Raw genomic sequence first — 18,223 nt, 5'->3', positions numbered from 1 at the left:
TTCAGTGGTTTTCAGAAAAGGTTGTAGGAATTTATTTCTTTCCTGTAGGTCAGCTTCTCAGTTACTGATTCCAGCAGTACTTTTGAAGCAAGCTCAAAATATGACCTATTGGCTTTTTAAAAATGTCTTTTATTTTATGACTGCTATCCACATCATGCCTCACATTTCATGCAGCAGCAGTAATGAGGAAGCCTTGTGTGCTAATTGGCAATTTCACTGTTAATGTAGTCGTGAGGTTTTGTCTTTTAATTAGCGTTACTGCAATTAACAGCTCAGTGTGTATTTGCTGTGCTGGAGAAGGGAATAGGACTTAAGGTGGACACAGTCCACAAGGACTTGATTGGCCTTTGAATTGCAAGGCAATTAGAGAAATAGTATTAGAGCCACTTGTCTCCTTGTTTATATGTGATTCTTTGCTGTCATTTTTCAAAAGTTGCTGTTTTTTGAAATAAATGCTTAAAAACCCCATTTCTGCATGTTGCATTTTATTGTGAGCTTTCATCTCTTAAGGATGTGAAATAGGTGCACCATTCAGTATTCTTGTAGTGAAACATGAATTAACCCTGAAGGTGTTGTGCTGTTTAATAGTTTTGTTGTATCATTTATATGTACAGAACTCTAAGAACTAATCTGACTTCCAAGTATCCCCATATTATAAATATTTTGTGACATTGTAACAATGGTTCTCTAGCTTTGGTGGATGCTGGAAACCATAAAAGATCTCCCAAACTCTTTTGTATGTAAAATGTTTCCTATGGTCTGGGGGTGGGTTGGTGAAGCTCTGTGGCTTGTATGGCTGGGGAGAGGGAGGCTGCAAACTTTTTTGCTGTGTTTTTAAGAAAAAAGAAAACAACCTGCCTTTCACCAGCACTATTAAATGTATTGCTGGATGTGTGAACCAATCAATGAAAAGTCCAACTCAGACACAAGTTGACTCTGTCTGGTTGTGTTGCCTGGTGTTACCATAGAGCAGAGGACAGGGTGGGAGGATTGTTCATGCCTTGCTGTAATAGGAAATGTGAATATCTATCACTTCTAAGGAAATTGTTGCCGCATTGTAGCCCCCAGCTAAATAGCCCAGAGACTACATGAAAGGCAGGATTTTTTGTGTTGGCAGGAGTTTAGGGTTGACCATTGTGCATGGTTTTGATAGAAGGACTAGAAATGTATAAGTACAACCATAAAGAAATACACAGTGGTAGAGACATGAATGTATAATATTGTGCAGAAGACATTTTTTCCCTTTTAAGTTTCCCCTGACATAACAGAAACATGGACAAGAGATATAATATCTCTTTTTTTAATTTTTTTTTTTTTTAAGCTAGATTTTCTTTCATGGCTCATGACCTCATAAAACTGAAAACCAGATGGGTTAAATTTCTCTTTCAAAAACCAAGATGAAAAATTAAAGCGTTGAGGTTAAAGTCTGAGAGGTCGTGACTTCTTTCACTGGAAGCATGATAAATGAGAGCACACCTGGGTGCTCTTCGTGTGCCCCTCTGCATATTTACTTATTTAAATGCTTATTTTTATAGGCCATCTTCCACCTTCCCAGTATGAAAGGCTCTTCTTAAACAAGATGTAAAATAAAATCCTATTTCTCTTTATGTTTTTCTCCCACAAATGACTGATTTGCAATAATGTGCTTGGAAAGGAAGTCAGTTTAGATTGTATACTTGATTAATTATGTGAGGAGCAGTGTGAAAATTAGAAAGATGGTTATTTTGCTTTCAAATGCACTCAAGGCAGGAGAGAACCTATCAAGAAATCACTGTCTGTTAGAGATAGGATTGACTTTGCTAGCATAATAAATATAAAATCCTGGAGCAAAGGCCTTTTAGTCTCTCAGGACAAAACCTTCAGATTTTGGCTTCATAAATTTACCAAAAAAATCAGCATAATCTCTGAAGTTTTTCATTTGGCATCAGACTTATTTAATCTCTTCACTGTAGGCTATCAAATACTTAAAAGCAGGCTAGTGGATCACACTTCTTGAATAAACAAGGTAAGAGAAAGGCTATTCATGTCTGCCAGTGCATTGCACTGCAGCTGAAGGGGAATCTTTGAATAACTGTGGGCATGTGTTTTTCTATAGCAGGGCTCCCAGACATACATACTTCACTGTGTGGGAGTGTCTTTTTTCAGATGAACAGTGGTTTGCTTTTCTGTTCATTGTGCTCTAGCTGCTAGGAAATGAACATTTATGAGAAGACTCAGCGGTCAAATGAAAAGGGAGAACAGAAAATAGAGGCTTTATCAAATTAAAAATGGATGAGCTATAAAAAATGGCTTTATTGAGAAGATATAATAAGGGAGACTACATCTCGAGTAATTGTTGCTGTGAAAAATAGTCCTTGAACACCATACCTGTGTTCTTTTTAAAATCCAATTAAGATTCCAGAGGAAAGTAAAGTATATTAGGAATTCTTATGGAATGAAGTGCAAGAATTATTTTTGATCCTATGGTGTGAATTTGGCTGTCTATGATATGAGTGTGTTTATTTCTCCTCCTGCATATGTCAGTCTTAAGTAGAAATAAAGTATTTTAAACCTCTAAAGAGTAACACTGTAAGAAATTTGCCTCAGCCTTCAACAGAAAGATTAGTAATCCTCAGGGGCACCACCCCCCTGAGGTGGTGAGCATGGACAAGGAGCAGAACAGAGCCCCTGCAATCCAGGAGGAAGTAGTTAGTGACCTCCTATGCCATTCAGGCACTCACAAGTCTATGGGTCCCGATGGAATTCATGTGAGGGTATTGAAGGAGCTGGCAGCAGAGCTCATCAAGCCATACTCCATAATTTATCTTTCCTCCTGGTTAGCTGTGGAGGTCCCAGATGATTGGAGGTTAGCAAATGTGAAACCCATCTAGAAGAAGGCTTGAAAGGAGGATCTGGGGAACTACAGGCCTGTCAGTCTGACCTCAGGATGGGGCCTGTAAATGCCATAGAGTCCAGCTCCTGGCCCTGCCCAGGTCAAACCCAAGACTCACGTCATGCACCTGAGTGTACTGGGAAAGCCAACTGATGTCATTGTCAGACTGCTCCCTGTGATCTTTGACAGACTGTAGATTGAGAGATGTTCCCAATAACTGGAGAAAGGATATTGTTTTATCCTTTTGCAAGAAGGGCAAGAAAGAAGGTCTGGAGTACTGCAGCCGGTCAACCACTATCCTACAGAAAATAATGGAGTGAGGCTTCTTGTAGGTGTGAGGAAAGTGTTTGCCAGTTTTAGTCAAGGTAAATCATGTTTGATCCATGGGATTGCCTTCTATAATGGAATGAGGAGGTTTGCAATCTCCCTGTGCCTTAAGAGTTGGCAAGAGTGTGTTGGTGCTCTTTACTTGGGTGCACAGTGGGAGGGTGAGGGATTATGGTCATAAACTGAAACACAATGGCTATAAGGAAAGAAATGTTTGGTATGAAAGTACTTCAGCACTGGAGCAGCCCAGAGATGTTATGAAACCTCTGTTTGCTTCCCTTACTGTACTAAGCCTTGAGCAATCTGGCAGATTGAACTAGGCAAATTCTCCTTCTTGTGTGGTTCTGTGACTCACTAAATACCATGCTTGTTTTGTTTTATTTCTTAATGATTGGAGATTGGTATTTAGTTATTGTATATGCTGATATAAATCAAGATTGGCTAATCAGTTATGTTTGCATGCAGATTATCATACTTGATAAACTCCAGCACCAAGTCTCTATATAGCTGACAATAATCAGATAGAAGGTAAGGCCCACCTTCTGTGTGGGACTTTCCAGGAAGGATTTACTATCATACTTGATAAACTCCAGCACCAAGTCTCTATATAGCTGACAATAATCAGATAGAAGGTGAGGCCCACCTGTGTGGGACTTTCCAGGAAGGATTTATGCTTTTCCTGCCTTGTTTCATATTCTCTGAAAAGAGCCTCTAGCAATCTAATATTCTGACACCTCCAAGAACAATGTGGACCTTTATTCTGATCATAGCACAATTACTCTTGTATATTCTTTAGTCAAAATAGTCTTTTGCTTTCTGGCTTGAAAAATACATAGTTATACTTGTTATTAGATCTTTTCTGATAAAATATTTACATAGCTTTGAGGTGAGATCATCCACCTTTCGATGCGCTGAGGATATCATCAGGTCATGTGTGTCAAGAACAAAACATTTAGACTTGACTAGCATGTGACACAGTAAAAGCACTTCTGAGGCTGTGAGAGAAAGTGGCCAAGTGACTAGCAGGGCCCTTAGCCTGCTTAACCTCTGAGATGGTCTACCTGATGCTGGGGTTTGCTTCTCAGGGAATTACTCATTTGTGAATCTTCCCTGCAGCTGCCTTTCCCTTTCATCTCTTCTGTTAGACCTGCAACAGAAGTAAGCTGCTTGAAGTGGGTGAATGTGAAGTTTGAAGACCTGTTTGGTCTCTGTTTTGGATTGTGCAGTTATTGTAAGTGCAAGGACCTCCTGTGTAATCAAATCTTTTAATTAGATGCCATTCTTTTTAGTATGTATACTGCCTTTTTCTCTGTGCTATGACTCCATGACAGGGTGTATAAACTATGCAGACAACTGCCTAGTTTAGGTTCTTACACAGCAGGAACACAAGTGCAAAGTACAATTTCAAAGTATGGAACAACAGGTCTAGAAGTATTGTTAGCTTAAGTATAATTTGCAAGGATAGGGAAACTTGATGATTTTCTAAATTGAAAAATATAGAGAAGACTTGAATAGATGCTTCCCCTCCCTCCCAAATCCCTGCCCTAATTTTTGATAATTTTAGTCCTGTTAAAAAATCTTCAAATTGCACTAACACTACCAACAAATTCTTGTGTTGCAAGGTGAGTGACAAGGAGCATCAGGAACTTAGTACTTTAATGCTTAAATGCTTGTTTCTGTAGTATGAGAGTTTCTTTTTCTTATCTGTGGGAATGGGCTTTGGAGAGGAAAAACAGCATGATCTTCATGCAAAATGTCTTTCATTTAGTCTCTCAATTAACACTGACCCTGAAGCTTTTCTCAGCTGTTTTGTGTTGTCTTTGGGGATCTCTGGATGAGTAAGGATCTGCAGGTCTGTATTATGGTGAAAGTCCTGCCTTAAGCTTTTGGAATTTTGTTAATATAAAGTCCTCTAAAGTCCTCTGATGTAGTAAAAGAATCAAGTCAGTGTGATTCAACCATGCATCCTTTTAGATATATAGAATGATAAATAATAGATAGCGGGAGCAAAGAGACTTGAGGATTAAAATAAAGGGAATTATACTCAATGGACTTGCAGTTTAAAACTGCAGCTGAGTATTAGAGAGGATGTTTCCATGCATTTCCATATAGATTTTTCTGTGGAGAGCATGACGAGTATGTCAGGAGGGACAAGATTATTCCTGTGTAGCTTACTGTTAAAATTGCTAAAACTATGTTGACAAGTTGAAAAAAAAAGTAGTTTTTTTTTCTTCACAGCAAGAATCCCAGAAGGGTTTCTTTATAAGGCTCTGTATAAAATTCATATGAAAAGTGAATAGCATAAAAGATTGCTTGCATGGATAACTGCGATGTTTTCCCATGTAAGTGTTCCACAGAGTATCAGTTCTTGGAGATGCTGATAAAAGGAGTTGTCTCAGTGCCCAAAGAGCTCGTATTATATTGTTGGTGAAGCTTGATGGAATCGTTAGCAAAATTCCTCTGAGAGTGTCTGTACTTATATAAGCTGGCTCCCTTTGGTTGCCTGGCTTTAAGTGAGACTAATCTGGGGAGCCTGACGCAGCCATTTGGGGTGAGCTGTAGTAGCAGCCCGGTCACCCCGAGGCAGCTGGCCCAACACAGCTCCTGCCCTCCACAGCAGCCCTTCTATCCCCTAGAGAAGGGCTAGAAGCTGACTGGGTGCTGGTTATCAAAGGCTGCTGCTAGTAAAGGAAACCACTTTACCCCAAACATAAGTCCACAAACCCCTCTAACACCCTGCTTGAGTTGAACATGGAAAGAAAAGATGTTTCTTTCCCATATTCTTGTGGGAGGTTGCTGTTACTCCAGGAGAAGCCTGTTCCTTTCTGATAACAGCCTTTGAAATCTGAAGAATTAGTTCTTTTACCTCTCAGGAAGAACAGCAGTGGGCTTCTTTGAGGACTCTAGTTGTATTAAACATCAAGAAAGGAAGATGACTTCAGTGGCAATGTTGAGAGGAAATTGAAAAAAAGGAAGTGAGAACCTGGGAAGTGAACCCCCCCAAGCTGTTCAAACTGGAGTCAGCTTGCAGTTCTTTATAAAGTAGTTATTTTTGTGATGAGCTGTAAATACCTCATTTTCCATGGAGAGGAGAAGCTGCTGTGTACAGTGGCAGCTGGGGCTGGAGCAGCAGAGCAGACTGTGTGTGTTTGTCCTGGAATAGCCTCAATGACCTGTTACTGAGTCAGGGTAAAGAGCCCTTGCTGTCCACACTTTCTAGATCCAGGCAAAGTAAGGCCAGGGCTTAGGGGCAGAACTGTTAGGTAGCTATGGCACCTTTAAATCTTTTTTCTTGGAGGAAAGATAAATCTTGTAGGCTGCAAAAGCTGTGGGCACTGTGGACCCAGAGACATGTGGCAGGCTGCCATGTTATTTATTTTCCTTTGCGAGGATAATAGGCTTTCCCTGCACCCACAGACCTTTCTTCTCCATTTCTAATGCTATAACTGGCTGCTGTCAGGGAGTAGCCAAAGTTTCATCCTTCCCTTTCCCTCCCAGGAGCAAGGGCTTCATATGCTGTGCCTGTGATCTTCTGCTGTGATGCCCAGACCTGTGGTGAAATGGGGAAGGAGATGGGTAGTTGGCAGAAAATTTCAAACAACAGCAGTGCAAAGGGGTAGATATGATTTCTGGAATTTGGGCTAAAGAATTGTTTCAGAGGTGAAGATGCAGGAGAAAGTGTGGGCTAGTGCTGCTGGTAATGTTCCTTTCTTCTCCTATTTATTTTGTTCGTTGTTCTCATCATGGATAGCCATCTAATTTACTTCATCTTTCTGATAGTTTTATTGAGGTACCAGTTAAATCTATACAAAAAAATTGCCATCTGAGAGTCAATGCAGTAAGAATCTCTCATGGGCAGAAATTGGGTTTCATAACCTATGAAGAAAGAATATATTTGACATGAGTTTAGTATCTGGAGACAGCAATTGCAAAAACTGTAGGGAGATTCAACTGTATTCAACTAAGACTTTAACTTCTCTCTGCCAATTGTTAAAACAAAGTAGAGCCACTTATTAAATTTTTGTCTGTGCCAGTCTTCACTCATCGCTTTTTAACAATTGAAATTAAAAATCTTTAAATAGGAGGCCTTTCTGTTTTTACTGGAGCAGATGCTGTAACTTAAGCTGTTCCCACTGAGAAGCCCTATGTAGGATTATTGACTGAAAAGGAAAATGTTTTATTTTTTAAAAAGCGTGAAGGACCTGAAGATTGGTGTGACTCACTTAATGGGTCCCCTGTTAAACGCATCTCAGATTACTTAGGGTTCAATGCAATTCTCTATTGTTACAAGTGAGAGTTATATCAAGCCTTTAAATAGGAGGAAAGCATCTTAATTATCCATTAAGGGTAATAAAGGAAGTTGGTTATGACACCATTAAAACAACTGTGATGAAAAATCTGTTTCAGTGTTTTGTGCTTAAGAAGAACATGGGATTTGAATGTCATCTGTACTGCAGCCAGCAGTGCAATGTTATTATGATAATCATGATTTTTTTTTTATTGCCTTATATTGCCCACTTAAGTGTGAGCTAGACTGTTACGTGACAGTGGCACAAAAGACTTGGAGAACTGTGATCTGCTGTCTGTACAAAAGAGATCCATCCATCCATCCATATGAATCTGTAGCTGTATTTAAAACAAATATTGTTGCATTTGAAAAAAGCCTTATTCAGTCATGTGGTGGTGTTCTCTCTGTTTTATATGAGAACATTTTCCCTTCCTACACCTCTTCATATTCTTTTGATTATCATGGTTACAAGCACCTGTATTTAAAATGTCAAACTTTCATTAAAACTTAATTGTTTTGAAGCTTCTTTTCTTGCTTCTGTTACAGTAGTTACAGGGAAAAATACTGTAGAAAAAGGTGCTGCTCATAGTAAAGCTTTTGAATATAGGCCTCCAGGTAGCTCCTATAGTACTCTTCATCTTTTCTTTCCTGGTCTGATTATTATATTGTTTTATGTTTCCTTATTTAATAGAACATACTGTATTATATAGTGAGAAAATTATGCCAAGTTTTTAAATTATTTTAATGTCATTAATGTGTTAATAGTTATGCAGATTTATTTTACACAGGAAATAATCAGCTATGTAGGTATTAAATGTTAACTGGGATAGGTGTGGATTAAAGAATAAAAAATTTCATCATCAGTCAGAACAAAAATATTGATATGCAAAGAAAAAGATTAACATGAACAGAACTGGCAGTTCATTAAGAGAAATATGCCTTTAACATGGTCTGAAATAATTCCATAATTGAGATTGTATTTTAAAGAAACGATGTCTCTGTAATTTATAACATCATTTGTTTTGTCCCAGACAGTTGTCCCATGCATAATTTGTCCTGATATAAATTAAAATGCTTGCAGGGCTACTTGCATTAAGAGGAGAGTTTCCCCTGCATCAGTTAGCCTTCATGATAGCCATAAGTGATCAGGCAGTGATTGTCTGAGCAATATTAACACTTCTACAGCAACTTCCATTTCCAAAAACTATACAAATAAATGATAGCTCCAAGTAGTTACATTTATGTATACTAGCAATAACCATACTTTGCTTGACCTTTTGGTCTTATAATTTGAAAGACCCAAAGTTAAAAAACTTAAAAGTAGGAGTAATCAGGAATTAGCAGCTTTATGTCTGGGTGATGTGGGAACATTAACAGCAGCTTTGCACAGGGAGAAAATGGTGCTGAATAACTTTTGATTTACATGGTAGGGAGAATGGCAGGTTAGAGCTTCACCTGGTTAAAGGTCCTCAACCTCTTCTCCAAGGTCAGCTGTACCACCTTTGGCTTTTCTGGCTTATAAAATGTCAAATTATAACAGCAAATATTTTTGTAGTCATTGGAAATAAGGTAGCAGGAGATTTTCAGATGTAATCTCTTTTATTCCCGTCCACAGCCATGAATATATTCATATCATTCTTATTGCAGCAATTTTTAAGTCACTTGGGCATCAAATTTACTTGCTTTTGTGACTATATTTGCTTTTAAGCATATGTCATTGCAAGGTTTTTAAGTTATTTCTGGACTCTTCCAACTGGCTGGAAATTTGGTTCAGCTCTGACCTCTGTCTGTAGACCTTAGGAAAAAATGAAATAAATATTTTTTTTAAAAAAGCAGGAGGGAGGGATAAGAAAAAAAGGCAGCAGATCACTGAAATGTACTTTATAAACACAAATGCCTAATGTTAGCTTCTTGAAATTTTGGCAACCTTTTGCCCATTCTGTCTTACAGGATTACCACCAGCTTTGCTACACAGGTTGTAGGCTGTGATACTAGATGAGACATGCTGATGAGTATTAATAGTTGGCTCACAGATGCAAACTTCATAGAGGAAATGGTTTCAATAAAGCATGGAATGCCTCAATAACAGTATGACAGTAGTAGTTTGTTGGTGGTCAAAGTTCTAATAGGGATCCTTTGCTTGCAATCTACAGTAATTTTTATTGAGCACTGCATCCAGAAGTACATCCATTGTCCCCAAGTTGAATAGATAAAAGAGTGAACAAAAAGGTCATGTTCCCATAACACCATTGTCCCCAAGTTGAATAGATAAAAGAATGGCTTCGTTCAGTACAAACAAGTTTTCACTTGTTTTATTAGTTACAATACAGGGTATTGCAGTTCTATGGACTTGGTAGGTTACATCTGTACAGAAAGGGCTAGATTGGGCCATGTAGCTCCAGCTTTGCCATTCTGGCAGTGGCATTTCATTATCACTTTAGAGAAAAATGCTGCATTAGGAGCAGTTGGGTTTTAACTACATATTTCCAGAACTGTACTGTTAAGGAATAGCCTTAATGTCCTTGTAATGTAACTTTTTAAAAAAATCAAATTGTCTGCTTTCATTTCTTCTTTTTCTTTGACAAAATTATATTAAGAACTGAATATAGATGGCTCTCCAGGAATATAGATGCCTTATTACTGATGCAAAGTCAAATAATAATTTAGACCTAAGCATATTGGAATGTCTCTCTCATAAAGGTTTTCTCTAAGATTTGTGATTCAGATAATTTAAGATGACATATACATTAAATGAGTTTTGAGGAGCAATTCAATTGAACAGATGAATCTGACACTCAAGATATTTCTGTTGTTAGATGTTGCCTTAAATATTGCTTTACAGAAGCAACAGTGCTTATACAGATTTTCTTAATGGCTTCACTCTTGAAAGCAAAGTGGAAGAAATTTTGAAAATTAGTGAAATCTTCAAGTTATTTTGTAGTTATACACAAAATAACTTTTGTTCTTTGTATTTAAAACAGCTTTTATGTAATTGAGATTTTTTTGTTCAGTTTTGTTAATTTTGCATCAATGTCTGTTTTCAGATCGTTTTGCTCTGACTTAAGCCTGTGCAGTCAGATGTGGCTTTAGATGCTGTGGGTGTTACCTAGTATGTGAATGTATGTACTAATGTGATAACACACGCAAAATGTACTGGAGTTTTTTGGTAGAACTCCAAGACAGTGTTTTACCTACTAAAGGAATACGTAAGTTGTGAGATATCACATTGTAGCAATGACAAAAGTCAGCTAAATATTTGTCTTATCTATAAATAGCCTGGCTTGGGTTCTGGAAGCAACCTGGATTAAGGTCCATGGGCTCTAGAGAACAGTTTGTGGCAGGCAGGGCAGCCGTGGTTTGCAAGCTGAGGGTGGATGAGGCACCAAATGCAGCTGCACTCTGCAGTGTAGGGATGTGTGCTCAGGTGACACCTTGGCTGGAAAAGGAGGCACATCAAACCCACTTGCACTGGCTCTGCAGTACAGGGACAAGGATCTGGTGGATACTAGCCATGGAATTGTGTCATTTATACCTAAGTCAGACCTTGTATTGTAAGAGTAGATGGTTTCAGCACCCATGGGGTGACAGTTTTTCAAATTCACAGATTCTACTCCTGCATGGTAATGTCAAATGGTAGTGTTGTTTGATTTATAAACAAAATACTTGTTAGATCTGCTTTTTAAAAATATTGTCTGTCTATAGATGTTAATATTGTTCAAATACCTGCTTTTCCATGTAGCCCTGTTGTTGTTAAACTACTAATCCTAGACAAGGTGAAGTAAATTTGCAGCTACTTGATTAGGCATTTAATAGCTGACCATGACTTGAGATGTGCTCTTCATCAAAGTTGTCCAGGTATTTTACAGGTAGACAGGAGGTGGTGGATCAGCAAAACTGATTCCACTGGAATAAATCACTCCATCAATAACATCCCAGTAGCCATGCTACTATTGTTGCCTTTTGCCCAGCACTGCAGTGTTCAGTGAGTTGTGGACCCCTTCAGTAGGTGGAGAGAGCAGTACCTGGCATCACCTTGTCACTGCCAGTGCTGTATGGTCAGTTAAGAAACAAAATTACCTGAGGGTAAACAACTGGGATTAGATGTTCAAATGTGAAACTCTCAGTGAAACCTAGGTTTTGTGTTTCTGTGTGGATGACTGTGAGTCACTACAGTAGCACCAAATTGTGCTTATTAAATAGTTATTCAGCTGTCAGGTTTAATACAACATGAAACTAGAAGGACTTGAATGGTACTGATGCCCTGTATAAAATTGAGTTGCATCTGGCAGGTGTTCAGTTCTCTTTGCACCTGGGTAGAGGGAAAGGCAGTTTGTCTACATGATGATTTTCTAAAAAAGATAAGTCTTGGAGAGCAAGCATATTTATTTCTTTACTGCTATGTTATATTTAACCTGTCTCATGCCATACATCAAATACCTATCAAATGATAAGTTTTCCAGGTACCAGTTGAAAAGAGTTGGTTCATTTTTACTTGAATGCCAGAAATGACCCTTGCTCTCCTGCTTTTAGTTGTAAATGTAGAGATCACAGTAAATTGTTAGCTTCAAACACAATAGCCTGCAGTAGCTTGTTAGCTTCTGTGTTTGGTGCTTGATGGACTGTGATACTTCACCAAATGGGACAATGGGACATCCATAGCTCTCAATTTGTCTCCATACAATACTGTTCTCCTGAATGTATTTTTTTTTCTTTTCTGTGTTCCTTTGATTTGTTAATGGAAAATCCAAATGATGTTGAAACATTTATACTTCAAAACTGTGTAAAAGCAGTTTGTTACCTTTCTTGTCTTCAGCAAGTTCATTAGTCATGTCTTAAAATTCCACATGTAAATTATTACTATTATATAAATAATTGTCCAGTATCGATTAGGCTCATTCATTCATAGCTGCTTCCCTGTTTTTTCTCTTTTTTTCAAGGAATATTAAAATATCCTGAGATGTATTAACTCTCATTTTCAGTGAAGAATTATTTTCTGCCTGTTTGTCCTTTCTAGAACTTCCTCCCTGCACTCTGCAGATCTTTCCAATTTAAAACCATCTGTTCAGCAATTGTTAACTCTTTGCTTCAAACCTAATAACTTCACTGTGAAATGAGTAATTCTGACATTTTCACTTACAGCCTTATTAGCACAGTGGCATGTTCCTACTGGGGCATTTATAGGAGTAGAAGACATCATCTTCTTACAGATTTTTTATGAAACAACAAATTGTTAAGTAAAAATCCAGAATCTGGGAAGCAAGATTTAAATCAATCACCTGTTGAGCCTATTGTGAGCATGTATACCATGTCCATAAGGAATCCAGGTCTTTTCTGTAATGCAGAAGTTACCTTTGATGTGAAATTACTTTCTGTCCTTGAGTCCTGCTAGCTTTTACATGTATGTGAATGTTTATAATGTTGATGCACTTTGTTTCCTTTTTTTTTTCCTGCCCACACTGTTATTTTCTACCTCCAGACTGGTAGAGGCACTTTGAACATATTCATGCTGACCCAGAATGCCATGGGTGTAGATATATTTTCCTGGTGTCAAAAGTGAAGTGTATATTTCTTTTGCATTTCTGTACCACATTTTGCACAGTACCTAGTTTTTAGTGTGGTTTTTTTCCTGCTTATAGACAAATGAATAAATTTTTCAGTCATGGTACACATTCAAAATCAGTGTGCCTTTTCTCAAAATGTATTGGAAATTATTTATAAGGATTTTAAAGCAAAGAAACAAACAGCTTTACAGCTATGATAGCTTTCAAACAAATTAACCAAAGGGTTCTTATACAACCAAGATCTGAGCTTTTTCTTGTATCCTTTTTTTTTCTATTCCCTATGATCCTTAGGGAGGCACAGGGGGCAGAGGAGAGAGGTTATAGTGAAAAAGATGATGCTGGACATGTAGAAAAGGGGCAAACACTTTTCACGAGTGCTAGGGTCATTCTTTCTGGTAGCAGGAAAATTATTTCTGTGCCTCCCCATTCTGTAACTTGTGTTTGCCAACTGACAGTTGAGCCCTATTCACAGACCAGAATAATTATCATCTGTGTTACTGTAAGCGATTGTCTGAGGACATACATGAGATAAGACTTGTAGGAAAAAATAATCTTTTATTACAACAGCTGATAACAGCTGGAAAAACCAGACAGGCTGAGAGGCACACATGCCTTTTGTCTTACTTCTCTCTCTCTCTCTTGAAAACTGACTCCTGCACTCCAGTTTGGAAGACTAGTCATTGCTCAAGTGCATTTTGGGAATACCAATTTGAAATCCTAATTAGTCTTTCTCTGACTGTGAGTAACTTTTATAAATGAAGAGCACTACCATAAGCTAATGGCTATATTAGGACCAGGACATAGGATATTGTAGGTAATTTATCTTACTTGAGAGGAATTTAACTCAGATGCTCTGGTAAAGCTTCATGTTGGAGACAGATGCATTCAGATAAACAGCAGAGGGACCTAAAGGCTGCAGGACACTTTTGATTGCCAAGAACTGGAAACTGGGTTAGAGTGCTGACCACTTCATTGATGCAGTGTCATGTCTCCACCAATTTTGCTTTTTTATTTTTTGTTGTCACTCAAGTATTCATTGAATAAATGTGCTTCTGTTGGAAAACAAGCTGCTGAGTAAATAGGTTAAGTTGACAGTTCATGATCTACAACAGAATACATTAGCAAAATTTTAATATTATTACTGACTCATAGTTGCAGTTCAATAAGCTATTTACCTCAAACTAAGTAATTATTAAATAAACAAAACAGGAAGCTAAAAAAGAAAGCACATAAAGAAGCTGAATCAAGGAAAAGCAACAAGAAAAACACCTTTTTTTTTAGTATGCTTGCTAGAGCCTTTTTGAATATATCTAAATCAAAATAATAAGCTGCTCAACACTTTTAAGGTATAATAGAAAGGGAAACCATGCACATGGCTGCTAAGCCTTTGTTTTTGCAGACATGACTGGTTTTCTCATTTGCAGAATCATATTTGCTGTGAACAAAGCCTTCCAATTGTCATATGAAGTTGACTAGGAAGCTATCCTGCAGCTCGAGAGGTATAAAATATTAATATTTGTGCTCATGTAGCCAGAGATGTGTCTATTGGGTAAATCTCGAGTCTGGATGTAGCTACAGCCTCTTCTAAAAGCCAAACACAATTTAAAAATTACAGTGATAAATCAGTGCAATATGTTTTGTCCATAACTGGTCCTAGGTAAAATCAGATACACACTCTGAGTCTAAGATACAGCCAGATGAAGTTGTGTTTTCCAAGTAAGAAAATTTCTTCTTTAAAAAAAAAGAAAAAAAAAGGGGTTTTTTTTAAGTTCAGAGTTGGAGGCAGCAGGGGATTTTCCATGTTAAAGACATAAACATACATTGGCATAGATAATTCACTCTGTATTTTAAATACCATGCTTCCCAGGATATCCTGAGCTGTTGTTTAATGAACGAGTTAAAATTAAGTTGTGGTTTGTGCCACAGAGCAGCTAGATGATGTTGTGCAAGCCTTGCAGTATGTAATGCATCAGAACAGTTTCTTCTTTCATTTTGGGTAAATAATGGTTATAAGAAGTCAGTGCCTGGAGAACATTAAACAGTGTCTGTCCTTCCCATAATTACACACAAGTTCCCCAGTGGGTCTGACACAACCTTAATTTTAATAACTGGGCCTTATGCTTGGATTCCTTCTCTCAAAATAGGGCTGCAACAGCAGGGCATGTGGTGACCCTTTATCTTTTGTAAGACACAGGAATCGGAGGGGAGTTCACTGCTTGTCAGGAAATCCTTCCTCCACCTTCCCAGGCTAAAGGAGTGCTCAGGCAGCAATATGTAAATATTGTGTGCTCACTTCCTGATCCACCACTTACCTCTTGGCTTTTATGCACATGGGCCATTAAGGTTTGAAGTTTTGATGATCCCCTATAAGCTCTGTTTTTTTAAATGAGATTGTCATTCTTCCTGTAGTGTAACCATGGAAACAGACAGGGAACCCTTAAAGAAAGTGATCGAACATGCTGTGCTAATTAATCCTACCCTTCATTTTTCTTTCAGTTGAAGGATGTGCTTAAATAAATTTTGCATGAGTAAGCATATTTGGATATGCAAAAGGGTATAAAATATGTAGCAAGTTTTCTTGAAGAAGGATATCTGGAGAAACCCTGGTAACTGTCATCTATTTGTATCTAGACCATCAAAACAAGAAATGTAGTATCTTGGTGTTTCACATATATATTTTGATAGCATTCTTTTTAGATTGCAAATATATATGAAAGATTAGAGTATTTTTTCATATCTCATGTGTGATGAGACACATTTACATTAATTTTGAGTGATATTGTTCATTATTGCTAAATGCATTCTTTATGCAGAGCAGAGAATTATTCAGAAAAAGCAGAGGTTGCTCCCTCCCTGTGAGAAAGCAGCTTCTCTGTGGCATTAGCCTGATTCAGGTCCTGTCAGTCCTGCACAAAGGGAGTGAGTGAATGACTGAACAGTGGGACCGTGCCAAATTTTCCCCTTCCAAATTTTAGCTTTTGTAAGTATTTTTCTTGGTTGCTCACTCCTGCTTTCATTTTCCCATTTACTTTCCAAAGCCGTGTATGTGGCCAACTAGGAAACCAATTGGCCACAACTTAAAATATATGGCCTGTACTCATAAGCCTTTTGTAATGGTTTAACTCAAACTAGAACACCTCTTGACCTGGTGGTGCTGTCTGATACCAATGCAGGGCCTCAGCTTGCTTTTACAGAATAAGATTTTTTTTAAATGTTTCTCAATTCCATTAATGATCCTCTTATAACTGAGGAACCACGTGCAGTGGCCAACCTCAAATGAAACTTTTATATAGATTTGGGAATGACAAATGGATTAAAGAAAAACATTTAGTTGTCCAACAGGCAAGGACTAGCCCAAAATGGCCATTCGTTGAAAATAAGATGGATTTTCATTAACCTGGAATGGAGAAGAGGTAGAGGAGATCTAGAAGCAGTATACTGAGGAAACAGCATGGGTGGCACTCCCAGCAGGAAGGGAGGGCTGATTCCACATTGAACAGTCACAGAAAGGGTGCTTGGGCTGACTATAACACCTGCAAAGCTGCATCTGTGTCAGTAAAGTGGCAGAAGCCAGCTGGCAATCGTGGTTACGGTGTTATTATTTGCAACATGATTTCTGGTATGGCAAGTTGGGTACTCATTTCTCTCTACAGGAGAGATTCTGAATGTGTGGATCAATGGCTTTGTGTCGCGAAAATTTGTCATACCACAAGCTCTAAAGTTTTTTGACAGTTTTCCCTAAAATACATGATATGGCTTCTTCAAGAGGCCTTTCTCCCTGCTTGGTTATGCCTCTTCTCCTAGGAAAACTTGGCAGAAGATTAGAATTTGCAAACAAATTTAGTCTTCCTCCAAGACTTATGAGGAGGCTCAGAAAGGCAAAGAGGATGGAATTATTCGCCATCCATACTTCTCAAATCCTTTAATAATTTTTATATTGCAGAGTAGTAGTAGGTCCATATCCACAAATGCGGGGAATACCGTTTCAGTTTAGTCTCTAGGAATATTGATGCACAGAAACTCAGGCTTGTTAATGATTCTGTGTGCAGGAATAAGAACTGCTCACCAGCTGGAGGTGTTGGTCATTTCTGGTTTCCTAGAAGCAAAAACCTTAATCTGGAGGCAGAGACACTGCGGAACACATGATTGGACCTCTCCTCTGGCCTCTTTGGGGCTGTACCTGGCCAACCCTGGGTTGTCTTTGTAAGCCAAATTGTTCATCAAGCTGATGGACAGGTGCACAAACCTTAAGGAAGTGGATTTCTGAAAATTTAAAAAATAGGTATTCATGTTTCAAATGTAATTTTTAAGAGAATGGATCATGGCATACAATTCAAATTATTCCCCTACACTGGTCTAATTGCTATAATCGGCTGATAATGCAATTTGCTGGCAAGATTGGCCATCATTGCTATGGAGATGTATTCACTGACAGTAAATGTTCATAAATAGCTTTTGTAGTGTATTAAGAAGAAAGGGGCAAAGGACTCTCTTCTGCACTCTTTTGGGAATTCTCATATTGCTTATTTCTTTCTGAATGTATGATTTCGCTTCTTTGTTTCTGTAAGGAGTAGAACATGGCCTTCTGTTATAGTACCAGAATAGTACAGTATATTTGTTTACTGAAAGGAAAACCAGTAGTTCAGGAAGACACAAAAAAGCACCCAGTACTGCACTCTCCTGATTTCCATTACTTGTGCATGTCCAATGCTCCCAGCAAGGAAGTGGACGCTCGTTCTCAAGGCAGTGGCTAGGATCAGATAACTTGGAAAAAGCACTTGCAGGCCCATGATAGGAAGAGTCGCCTCAGCCCTGAAGTTCTTTTTCTGTTTTCAGGAGGAGAGAGTCCTCTATAGAGGAAACATACTTATAAACTTCTTGGTTTAGCATATGATGATCTCTCTTTTACATAGATTGTGTAGTAATGTGAATTATTTTAAATGACTGACAGGCTTAAAATACAATTATTGTAAATATTATATCTTTAGTAGGCCACAGATTTTATTGAGATGACTTCTGAAATTGGAGCACTGCCAATATACAATTCTTGAGAGAGAATTTTTCACATACCCTTTTCTGCTGTATTGCTGCAATATTAATATTGATTTGAATGGTAATGTGTAAGTGTGTCTACAGCTTTCAAACATAAACTTGAATATGCAGGCTGGGCTTTGC

General features: G+C 38.1%; 1 protein-coding gene across 5 annotated transcripts in view; it reads left to right on the top strand.

Annotated features, from left to right (window-relative positions):
* Positions 1-18,223, top strand: part of CDK14 (cyclin dependent kinase 14) — a 382,986-nt gene that overhangs the window by 163,852 nt on the left and 200,911 nt on the right. The window lies entirely within an intron of this gene.

Source organism: Passer montanus, unplaced genomic scaffold (assembly GCF_014805655.1).
Source record: "Passer montanus isolate IOZ18808 unplaced genomic scaffold, ASM1480565v1 scaffold10, whole genome shotgun sequence".
NCBI classification, from domain to species: domain Eukaryota; kingdom Metazoa; phylum Chordata; class Aves; order Passeriformes; family Passeridae; genus Passer; species Passer montanus.
The sequence above is the reverse complement of the archived record's forward strand: the minus strand, read 5'-3'. Positions and strand labels throughout refer to the sequence as shown.